Raw genomic sequence first — 13254 nt, 5'->3', positions numbered from 1 at the left:
GTCACCCAGGATGAAGTGTACCGGCACCATCTCAGCTTACTGCAACCTCTGCCTCCCAAGTTCAAGCTATTCTCATGCCTCAGCCTCTCAAGTAGCTGCGACTACAGGCACGTACCACCACGCCCAGCTATTTTTGTTGTTGTTGTTGTATTTTTGGTAGAGATGGTGTTTCACCATGTTGGCCAGGCTGGTCTCAAACTCCTGATCTCAAGTGATCCTCCCACCTCGGCCTCCCAAAGGGCTGGGATTACAGGCGTGTGCCACCGCACCCGGCCCTGATTTCTATCAAAAATGTAAAGAAAATACCAATTCTACTCAAACTTTTCCAAAAATAGAAGAGGGAACACTGCCAAACTCATTCAGTGAGGCTAGTATTACCCTGATACCAAAATCACACAGAGGAACACTAAAATAGGAAACTACAGGCCAATATATCTGATGAATACTGAAGCAAAAATCCTCAACAAACACTAGTGAACTGAGTTCATCCATGCATTAAAAAGATTACTCATCGTGACCAAGTAGGATTTACCCAGGGAAGCAAGGATGGTTAACCATATGCAAGTCAATCAATGTGATACATCACATCAATAGAATGAAAGATAAAACCACATGATTATTTCAGTTGATGCTGAAAAACCATTTGATAAAAAGTAACATTCCTTTATAAAAACATTCAAAAACTGGGTATAGGAGGAACATACCTTAACATAATAAAAGCTCCATATACAACAGACTCATAGCTAGTATCATACTGAATGGGTAAAAAGTGAAAACTTTTTTTTAAAATTTTGTAACATGACAAGGATGCCCAATTTCACTACTGTTATTCAACGTAGTATTGGAAGTCTGAGGTAGAGCAATCAGACACAAAAAAGATATAAAGGACATGCAGATTGGAAAGGAAGAAGTCAAATTATCCTTGTTTGCAGATGATATTTTATATTTGTAAAAAACCAAAATACTCCACAAAAATACTATTAGAATTGATCAACAAATTCAGTAAAGTTGTAAGATACAAAATCAATATACAAAAATCAGTGGCATTTTTAATCCAACAGTGAACAATCTGAAAAAAGAACCAAAAAATTAATCTCCTATACAACAGTCACACATAAAATTAAATACCCAAGAATAAAATTAAGCAAGGAATTGAAATATCTCTCCAATCAAAACTATAAAACGCTAATGAAAGAAATTGAAGAGGACACCAAAAGTGGAAAGATATCCCATGTTGTTGTACTGAAATTCTAAATATTGCTAAAATGTCTTTACTAACCAAAGAAATCTACAAATTCTGTGTAATTCCTATCAAACTACCAATGACGTTCTTCACAGAAATAGATAAAACAATCCTAAACTTTATATGGAATCACACAAGACCCAGAAGAGCTAAAGCTATCCTGAGCAAAATGATCTAAACTGGAAAAATAACATTATCTGATTTCAAACTACACTACAGAGTGATAGTAACCAATACAGCATGGCAATAGCATTAAAACATTCACATAAACAAGTTTAACAAACAGAGAACACAGAAACAAATTCATACACCTATAATGAACTCATTTTTCACAAAGGTTCCAAAAACAGACACCTGAAAGAACAGTCTTGTCAATAAACAGTGCTGGGAAAGCTGCATAACCATATGCAGAAGAATGTAACTTGATCCCTATCTCTCTCACCTTATATATAAATCAAATCATAATAGATTAAAGGTTTAAATGTAAGACCTTAAACTATGAAACTACTACAAGAAAACAATGGAGAAACTCTTCAGGACATTGGTCTTGGCAGAAATTTCTAGAATAATACCTCAACGACACTGGCAACCAAAGCAAAAATGGACAAATTGGATCACATCAAGTCAAAATGCTTCTGCATAAAAGGGAAACAATCAACAAAGTGAAGAGACAACCCACAGAATGGGAGAAAATATTTGCAAACTAGCCATCTGACAAGGGATTCATAATCAGAATACATAAAGAGCTCAAACAGCTCTACAGGAAAAAATCTAATAATCCAATTAAGAAAGGTCAAAAGATTTGAATAGCTATTTCTCAAAAGAAGACAAACAAATGGCAAACAGGCGTATGAAAAACTGCTCAACGTCATTGATCATCAGATAAATCCAAATCAAAACTACAACGAGGTATCATCTCACCCGAGCAAAAACAGCTTTTTTTTTTTTTTCTTCAAAAGTCAGGCAATAAAAAATGCTGGCAAGGATGTAGAAAAAAAGGAACCTTTGTTCACTGTTGGGAATGTAAATTAGTATAACCACTATGAAAAACAGTTTTGGAGGTCCCTCAAAAAACTAAAAATTGAACTTCCATACCATCCAGCAATTCCACTGCTGGGTATATACACAAAAGAAAGGAAATAAGTATATAAAAATATCTGCACTCTCATTTTTGTTCACAGTAGCCAAGATTTAGTAAAACCTGTGTTCATCAACAGATGAATAGACACATAAAATGTGTTACTTGAACACAATAGAGTACTTCAGCCACCAAAAAGAATAAGATTTTGTCATTTGCAACAACATAGATGGAGGTCATTCTGTTAAGCAAAATCAGGCAGGCACAGAAATATAAGCATCACACGTTCTCAGTTATTTGTGGAATACAAACATCAAAACAATTGAGACAGAGAATAGGCGGATGGTCACAAGAGTCAGAGAAAGGTAGTGGAGGACTGGGAGGAAAGTGGGAATTATTCATGAGTACACGCACAGAAAAATAGGAAAAATAAAAAAGACGTAACATTTGATACCACAACAGGGAGACTACAGTTGACAATAATTTAATTGCCCATTTTAAAATAACTAAAAGAAAATAATTGGATTGTCTTGAAGGGATGAATACCCAATTTTCCGTAATATGATTATCATTTATAGCATGCCTATACCTAAGTATCTCATGCACCCCAGAAATATATACACCTACTATGTACCCATAAAACTTTAAAAAATAAAAAGAACCTAAAGCCTCATAGTCTAAATAGTTGTGTATTTCAATCATTTACTTTCATCTATACTTTAGTCATTTAAGCTTTGCTGCTCCATAAAGAATTATAGACACATTAATGCTGAAAAGCAGCTTTTACACTCTCATACTTGATGACCTCTTATTTATCTGAATATCCTAATATTCTGACTATGAAAACATAAATATACACGTGTGTGTGTATATATATATTTATATGCATGTATGTGTATGTGTATATATCTATATTTACATGCATGTGTATATATACATGTATATATATTGTGAAATACACCATTTTACAAAAGAAAATTTTAGGGTTTAATAGTCAAATCCTATATAGCATGAGATGCACTTTATGAAATCCTAAAATATATACTTGCAATAAAAGCAAGCTTAACTTAAAACTTTGAAACCATACTTCTGAAAAATTCAAAATAATTTAATTGCTTATTTTCTTTTATTTTATGAAATTTTTAGTGATTTTTCTTAATTTTATTGATATGAGTCATACAAATACTTTTATATACTAATAAAAATACTGTTAAGAAAGCATTTGAGAGAGGGAATATAGATATATAATATGGTCTCATGGCTATATGAACTCTATAAAATAATTCATTACATGTCTGATTTTTTTTAATAGGAATAAAACCAAGTAAATTTAATTGGAACATTTTTTATCACAATTTCCAATAGAAAGAGATATAATTACATTTCAAAGTACTTCACCTAAAACAACAGTGCTCTTAATTCTTTCAAAATTGACTATTAATTACAAATATCTAGTTCCACTTGCTTTTCTAAGTGCTGGTTTTTGCAGCAACAGTTTTCTAGCAAAAGAAATGTAGTGAAATTTCTGCTTCACTAAGCCACTTTAAACCATAGTTTGGAGCCATTTCTTCCTACAACTTTTTGAGATTCGTGGTAAATGTTCAATCTTGCATACTATTTTATAGATGTACTCTATTAAACCAGCAATAATATAAGATTTCAAATATGGACAGCAAATGTCAGTAAGACACTATATAAAACCATGAAATAAAACATAAAAAGTTATTTAAATTGCATATAAAACACAATTTTAGTGTTATATTGCACATGTTACTTAAAAATTATGCAGTCTTCAAGAATATAAATTAGAGCTTTTTTAAGCAATAATTATTTTAGAAATATTAATATGCAAGGACACTTTCACTGTAATGTTAAATTTATCTCTAAGAAAAGCCTTTGCATTCAACTATATGAAGACACAGAGAAGTAACATTTCCTGCCTCAGAACTATGGGAAGAGGCAGTCATAGTTGTTGTCGAAGAGCAAATGGTGAGGAAAGAGCCAGTTCTTCCTTTCTATAAACAAAGACTCAGCATGGCCAAGGTCAAGGTCACTGAGGGACCGCAGTCTTTTGAGATTACATGTAATCATCTTTTATTTTCTCCAAATGTGAAGTTCTAGCTCACAGGTAAGTCTTAAAAACAAATAATAGTGAAATCAGAAGCGATCTTTAAATATTCAAACCTTCTGAAGTTACAAAAAACAATGTGAATCAACACACATCATATATTTAAAGTTACTCATTAATTAATTCATTCATTTGTTTACACATTGTAAAACAATTCATACTAGTAACAAATATCTATATTAACAGTGAATGAAGCATATTTATAATTTTTTATTTGAATATTTCAGTAGTAATTTAATATGCTGAGTAATTAGTATGTGTCAGGCACTGCTTTAATGATTTGTGTAAATTGATCCACTTAATTTTCATATCAATGCTATATTAGAAAGAAGGAAACCGAGACACTGAGAATGTGGATAGTTCACCTGGTCATACTGTTATTTATGGTGAACCTGGGTTTTAAATTCAGGAAGATTGACCCTATGCTCCATGCTCCTACCATTTTACTGTACAACAGTGTAATAACGGACACAAATTTTCATTATATGGCTTGAAAAATCAGAAAAAAAAGTGCTACCTAAGGGGTAAAATGCAATGGTTATTAAATGGAAGACTGCAGACTTTTGTCCCCATTTCCTGCCACCAGGTGTACTGTAATATTTTTCCTGGGCTCTAAGGAGTTCTTCTTCAGGGTAAGAATACACAGAATCAACAAACTACAATGCAGTGCAATGAATGATATAAGGAGGATGTCTAAGGCACTACTAAATTTTAGAGAAAGAGGAGTACCTCTTGCTAAAAGTCAGGGGTATGTAGCCGAGCCTTACCTACACAGCCAATCGCAAGTTCCAGGAAATTAGACACTTGATTAAACAGGGGACAGATTGAATGACTTTTAAAAACTTCCATGACTGACAATTTTCACACTGTTCTACTTTGGTGCTTCAGATTACCTTATACAATCACACTTGATGACCTCTTATTTGTCTGAATAGCTTAAATAACTACTTTTCATAACAGTTAACAACAGAATCCGTAAAATACAAATATAGCATATTTCCTGGGGATAAGTGTTGTAAGAACTTGCATTTAATAATAATAATAGCTAACATTAAGTACTTAGTATGTATCAGGTATTATTCTCTATACTTTATAGGCATTTTATTTTCCTAAATACAACAATCTATAGGTTAGCTACCATAATTCTATCATTTTACAGATGAATAAACCAATTTTCTTAGAGCACAGTTGCCCAAATTGCTCTAGGCTCCTTTCAAAAAGACTAGAGATGAGTTCACTGCGTTTATCTATGATATTAAACAGGGTCCATCCTTCCCAAGATAGGCAATCCTGTCTACGTTCAAGGCCCTCAGGTTGATAAAATGACTCAAGTTTAAAATATGTTTGCGGATCCATGATTCTCAGGTTGCTCTCTGTTCTTTTGTCTGCCATATCTGGAGTGTTTTGCTTTTGTAAATCAGGTAAGATCTTGGGGAAATGTTTATTTTATTCCTAGGAACCCCATAATAATTAACCATAGGTAGAGATCTTTATTGGTCTAAGTGAGTCCTAATACCCACCTATTCTGCTGCCTATTATAACAGTCACATCCACTTTTATCACTTCTTGGCTCAACCACTTGTGATCCTCCCAACCTCACTGAGATGACATTTTAAATCCTTTCTAACAGATTCTTAGTGGAAACAGAGCAACTAATAAAACATGTTTTCTTATGTTTTCCTCCTTTTAAATAATACTACACTTTCCTTAATTAACCTGGCCCTAAAACGTTTTGAAAAGAACAACTTCTGAAATTTCTTCAGGGATATAACAAAGAAATAAGTGAGATAGACCTAGATGATACATATATCCAGCAATCTTAGATTAAGATTTACATGAAGACATAATGGCCAAAGTCTCTAAGTTCACCTTTATGAAAAAATTCAGCCTGAGCTAAAGTTTTATTCCTCACTTCCATATCTCTGCAAACTCAAAATCCATTTCTACAAATACTCATCAGGTTTTGAGTGATAAAATTAGCAAATTCCTGCAATCTTTCTACTTGTTTTCTTCTCAAGTAGCATTTCAACCTCCAGAACATGATGAATTTGGAATCTGAATATTGGCCTAGTATGAGGATTGAGGCAAGAAGAAATGCATCAATTGTTTTCTGCAAGTGTGAAAAAACCTCACCAAGGGTTTCTGGGGTTTATGGGTTAGATGTAATACAAATCCATGGATCTTCCTATAACCCCTGTCCCACTACTGTAATTTGCTTCTTTGTTATTTAACGTGTTAACTTTCACATTAGGTCTGGCAAATTCACATGATTTTTTAACCCAGCATCCCAGAGAATTATTTTCTTTGGTGGTGGCAGTGGTGTTGGTATATTAATTTGTTTTTGTTGTTTACTGATCTTAGCCCAGGGTCATAAATTCTAAGAAATTATTTCATTGTTTTCAAATATATCCTCAAAAGGCTGGGGATTTCATTTTGGACCTTGAGAAAATAACGTATGTGTCTTTAGTTTTTCTTCTCTCGTTATATATTATTCTATGCCATCAGATGCAATCTTCCTTTTGTTTTTTCATCCCGCGTCATGCATTTCATCTTATCCCAGCCAGGAATAAATTCAGCATTTTCCTGAAGATATCTTACCTCATAATCAATTTTTTTTATTAATTAGGGTTTTTGTTTGCAAGAGATAAGCAATAACACTCAGTCTAAAATAAACCAGAAATTATTTTATAATAAAGTATGAGGTAGTTAATATAATAAAAGTGGATAAAATGAAGGCCATACATCAAAAACGAACAGCTGCCAGATGCAGGTAGCAAAACTGAAAAAGCAGAGTAAACATCAACCTACAGAATGGAAGAAAACATTTTCAAACCATGCATTCAACAAAGAAAATATTTGCAAACTACGCATTTAACAAAAATTAATCACAGTGCTATTCACAATAGCAGCATCATGAATTTAACCTATATACCCATCAAAGATAGACTGGATTAAAAAAATGTGACATATATGTATGTATATGTGTGTGTGTGTATATATAATGTATATGTGTGTGTACTTATATATAATGTGTCTATATATATATATAATGTGTCTCTATATATAATGTGTCTATATATATATATATATGCCATAGAACACTACACAGCCTTAAGAGTGAATAAGATCAAGTCCTTTGCAGCAACATTGATAAAGCTAGAAGCCATAATCTTAACCAAACTAATGTGGGAATAGAAAAGCAAATACCACCTGTTCTCTCTTATCAGTGGGAGCTAACCATTAAGTAAACACGGACACAAAGAAGGTAACAACAGACACTAGGGCCTTCTTGAGGGAGGAGGATGTGAGAAGGGAGAGGATCAGAAATCTGCTTACCGGTGATCAAATAATCTATCCATCTAATCCCTGTGACACACAATTTACCTATATAACAAACCTGCACATGTATCCTTAAACCTAAAAGTTAAAAAAGGAAACTCAAATCAACAAGCAAAAAACAAATAACTCCATTAAAATGTGGGCACAATACATGAACAGACACTTTTCAAAAGAAGACACACAAGTGGTCCACCAACATTAAAAAATGCTTCGAATCACTAATCTTCATAACGATGCAGCTCAAAACCACCACAAGATACCATCTCATACCAGTCAGAATGGCTATTATTAAAAAGTTAAAAAATAACAAATGCTGGCAAGGTGGCAGAAGAAAGGAAACACTTATATACTATTGGTGGGAATGCATATTTGGCCCTCTAGAGAGTAGTTTGGAGATTTCTCAAAGAACTAAAAACAGAATTATCATTGATCCAGTAATCCCATTTACTGGGTATATTCCCAAAGGAAAATAAATTGTCCTACCAAAAAAGAAAAAAGAAAAACACCAGCACTCGTATGATTATTACAGCACTATTTACAACAGCAAAGATGTGGAATCAACCTAGGTGCCCATCAATGGTGTACTGGATAAAGAAAATGCAGCCCTTTCACTGATCCAAGAGCCTAGTGTGGCAGTGGGAGAGATATCAATGGGAGCAGAGCTGCTGCCAAGGCCTGGGGCTGACCTGTCTGACTTCCCATTCGTGCCGAGCCCACTCGAACTACAGCCACATCTGGGGACAAGATGATTTTTGATTCTACTATGGGCAGGAAGAAAAAGAAGAAGCCATTTATGTTAGATGAGGGTGGGGATACCTAAACAGAGGAAAGCTAATCCTCAGAAAGAAAAGAAGTGGAGCCAGAGCCAACTGAAGACAAAGATTTGGAAGCTGATGAAGAGGACAATAGGAAAAGAGATGCTTATGATGATCCAGATGACTTGATCTTCTTTAATCAAAAGAAAAATAAGAGAAAAACAAAAAATATATTTCATATTGATGGAGGTGAAGAAGATGTAAAGGATCTTAAGATTGAAAGTGATGTTTAAGAACCAGCTGAACTAGGGGATGACCTTGACATTATGTTTGTCAATAAAAAGAGAAAAAGTGGAATTTCAAGTTCCCAGATGATAAAAAGTTACCAAAGAAAGATGAAGCCTAAAAGATAAAAGACAGCAAAAAAAGATGATGGTATCTCATTGAGTAATCAGACAGGCTCTACTTGGGCAAGCTCAGAAAGAGACTACACATATGAGAAGCAACTGAATAGAGTGTTCCACATCATGTACGGACAATGCAGTTATGGTTTCTGGAGAGAAAAGGAAATTTGTCACAAACCCTCCTTATGTCGTGTGAGTAGGAAACAAGGAAACTTCTTTTGTCAATTTTACAGATATATATAAACAAACGTATTGTCTCCCTAAACACCTCCCTGCATTTTTGTTGGCTGAATTGGGTACAAATGGTTCTCTAGATGGTAATAACCAACTTGTAATCAAAAGAAAATTACAAAAGAAACAGATAGAAATTGTCTTGGAAGATACATCCATGAACACACCACTTGTCATGCATGCCGAACATGGAACACAATCCTGTGGAAGCACATCCAACTCTATTTTTTACAAAGAGAAATGTGTCATTCTAGAGATTCTATTATCAACATCAAAACCAGCTTCCAGGTTGTCATGGGCAAGTGAACACAGCTCTGTGCCAAAGCTAACTAATTTGCTAATCACTGATTTTGCAAAGCATGCTGTGGAGATTTGCCTGGACAGGATTGCCATCAGAGTGGATACAGCCTTGCACTAAAAACAAGATTTAAAAGGTGCCAAGTTCTTTGGTGAGTGGTTGGTTGGTCTGATATCCTTGCAAGATGCTGTTGTTCAAGCTGTTGACACACTTTTTGCCTACTTGGCAGCTGTCAGAAGAATGTAAGGAGGTGCTTTTTAAAAATCGTTCATAGATTTCTGTAAAATACAAGATAAATTAAAGTTACTGTAACAGGGAAAAGAAAGAAAAATGTGGTAGGTATACACCATGGAATACTATGCAGCCATAAGAAACAACAAGGTCACATTCTTTGCAGCAATATGGATGCAGCTGCAAGCCATTATCCTAAGTGAGTTAATGCAGAAGGAGAAAACCAAATACTACATGTTCTTACTCATAAGTTGAAGTTAAACATTGAGCACACACAGACACAAAGATGGCAACAATAAACACTGGGATTCCAAAAGGAGCAAAGTAGAGAGAAGGAAAAGAGTTGAAAAACCACTTATTGGATACCATGTTCGTTACATGGGCAACAGGAACATGAGGAACTCAAAGTTTGGCATCATGCAATATTTACGTATAACAAATCTGCACATGTATCTCCTGAATCTAAAATTATAAATAAAAAGAAAAAATTTTAAAAATTACACAAAAATTAATTTATATAAATTTTATTTATATTTAGGTAAAAATAAAGCTAATTATTTTGAACTGCCTATGTGCCACAGTCTATAGTAGTGATATTCATTAAAGGACAGTTTTATCCTCTGGGAAATTTTAATAATTTGGAGACACTTTTTATTGTCATAACAGGGTGAGGTGTTATTGGCATAGAAATGGTTCATAGAAATCAGGATGCTGCTAAACCCAGGACAGCACCCCACAAGAAAAGATTATAAAAACCATAATACCAATAGTACCAATGTTGAGAAACCCTACTGTATACCAAGAAATTTATATGTATTAGGTCATTTCTAAAGTCTTCCAGAAAATAATGAGCTAAGGTTAATTGGTTATTTTGGTCAACCATAAGCTCTATTCTAAGAATGTATCAGCACTACATTGCTGCACATAATAGGCAAGTGAGAATCTAGAATTCAGAAGAATGGGCCATTTATGGTTAATCCCAATCTTTGTCTCAGCACACAAAAGGTCTGTCAAACTCAATGTGGGGATGGGATGCTCATCATAAATTCTCCGAGAAACAAAATTGATACCAAGGACAAGAGTACTCAAGGTCTGGGATCGATTATAAATAAAAAAGTCTGTTCTGTATTTCCACATATGAAAGGTTAGTTGAGAAGGAGAACCATGTACACTGAGTTACCATATCCAAAACTACACCAACAAAACTACGTAGCAGTGGTTTCAGACACGAAAGCACAAATCGTGGCACAAAGCAAGAGGCAGATAGGTAATTAGGGAGACCAGCAAATTTAGGCAGGATTAGGGGTTGGTGTACGGCAATTTCTGACCCTAAAAGCCTGTAGCCACTGTGCCTTTTTCTCCACAGCCTATAAAAATGCAAATTAACAACTGAAATGTGAGAAAACCTAGAGACAAAACCCCTGAGTAATTGGAACACAGAAAGCACAAATAGCATTGCAGTTGGAAAGAGGAGGTTGTGATGTAAAGCAGGTTAATTCACCTCTGTAGCCCTCAGTCTCTTCCTCTGTAAAATGAGATAAGAGCAACCGGATGTATGAAGCCTTTCCACTTATTCTTCCTTTCCACTAACCTGTGATTTCTTCTTTCCGGGTTCAACACCATCTTAGGTACAGAAGAGACATCAAAGATGAAAGGAGCGATGCTTAGAGAAATGATTCTGTGAAACCACCTCTACCTTTTTATTCTCTTGATTTACACTGTTAAAACTCTTTATAGCAAATATTTTTTTATTTATTTACTTTTGTCACAATCACTTCTTTTTATGCAACTATAACTGTTTGCACAGAAGGCTTCCAATCATGCCTCATTCCTTCTGTAAGTACAATCAGCCTCTGCCCTTAGAACACTACGTGTTCTTTTCTCGCCTCGGGACACCACATAGACATTGTCCTTCTGAATATATGTCTCTCTTACCAACCCTTCTAAATTCATAACCAGCCAGGGCACTTGTTCACCAGATTCAAACTCTGTGATTTGAACTTATCAAGCAAGTAAGTGAAAAAATCTAATTTTTAGGTTCAGCAACTCAGAAAATCTGAACTAAAAATAGACACTTTATTTTAGTGCATTGAATCCACTCATCATCCATGCCCCTTGCTTTTATTAGTTTTTCTTTTTGTAATATATAATCCCCTTTCCTTGCATTCTCCAAGATATGTTCAGTGACAGAGACATGGAACCATCATAGGGTCACTATGCACAGTTTCAGAATAAATTGTAACCAAGTATTTCCAAGAACTCAGACTCACCAGCCAGAGCAACCTGAGGTTACCTTTTCTGTCCTAAGGCAGTTATCCAACTGCTATGTGCCTTGAGTATCCGTGTACCAAGCATTTGTGGTCTTGTTTCCTAACATCTAATACATTTTTAAGGTCCATATGATGGTATTTTGTGCCTGTTTCTTTAATTAAATATTAGTTTTAAGAATCTCATCTGTCCTGAACCCCTTCCCTAGGAACCACTGCATAGCTCTTGTTTGTTTTTCTCCTCCCTAAGTCTTGATTCTGTTTTCACCTCTAGTCAGCAGCTAAAGGCCAATCCCAAACCCCTTTGGCCACCTAAAATAATAGATTTCACTGTATTACTGTGGTGGTTCTGATATCACCACAGTATAAAATGTTTATGCTGTGTCTTAAGCCCCCACTACCCACCAAACCTCCTTAGGATATCAGTAGTTTGTTCCCTTTGGAGTCTGATTTGGATTGTTGGTCATACAACAAAGAACAAAGTCCCTCACCGACTATACAAGGTGCTTTATTGGATATCTGTTCAGTGTTTTACTCTGAGAACTGCCCTTCTTCCACACAGAGACACAATTGTTCTATGAAATACAAAGCCAAGGATTGACACACTTTTTCTGTAAAGGGCCAGCTACTGAATCTTTTAGTCTTTGTGGGTGATATCATCTCTGTCATAACTCCTCAACTCTGTCATGGTAGTGTATAGTAGCCAGGGAAATAGTAAATAGGTGCAGTTGTTTTCCAACAGAATTTTATTTATAAAAGGCAGCAGAAAGCTGGGTTTGGCCTGTGTGCAGTGCTTTGCTAGGCCCTCTCCCAAGCCTTCAGTTAGTAGTAGACATGTGACCCAAGTTTGAGTCCTTCCAGGAATTTTGAACTGGGATATAGAGAAAAGATGTAATTGGTCTTTGTCATTTGAACTCAAAAGATATGGAAATGTGATTCTTAGGAAACTCTTATCTAACATCTCCACAGAAAGATTTGTTTTGCAGAAGCGATAACAAAAGCTTAGATCAGACCTGCTCTCAGTAATGACCTGCTTAGCAAGGCTGACTCACACTTCATTCTTACCTGCTACACTGTAGTATAGGACATCTGTAGAAGGACTATGTGTTACTAAAACCTGTGCTTGTCAATCACAAGGTAGAATGAAAATGAATTATATAGTATAGGACTCAGATATATATATATTTTTTCAGAGATATTTCATTCAGTATATATTATTATTTTACTTTTTTTTTTGACATCTCATTAATTTCCTCAAAACATGTATTCTTTGCCTATCA

The 13254-nt window shown here is 34.8% G+C and overlaps 1 pseudogene; it reads left to right on the top strand.

Moving 5' to 3' along the window:
- Positions 1–8485: 8485 nt before the first annotated feature.
- On the top strand, positions 8486–9511 carry LOC103221004 (eukaryotic translation initiation factor 2 subunit 2 pseudogene; annotated as a pseudogene).
- Positions 9512–13254: the final 3743 nt, after the last annotated feature.

This window comes from Chlorocebus sabaeus, chromosome 14 (genome assembly GCF_047675955.1).
Source record: "Chlorocebus sabaeus isolate Y175 chromosome 14, mChlSab1.0.hap1, whole genome shotgun sequence".
Lineage (NCBI taxonomy): Eukaryota > Metazoa > Chordata > Mammalia > Primates > Cercopithecidae > Chlorocebus > Chlorocebus sabaeus.
This window is presented reverse-complemented; position numbering and strand designations above follow the sequence as displayed.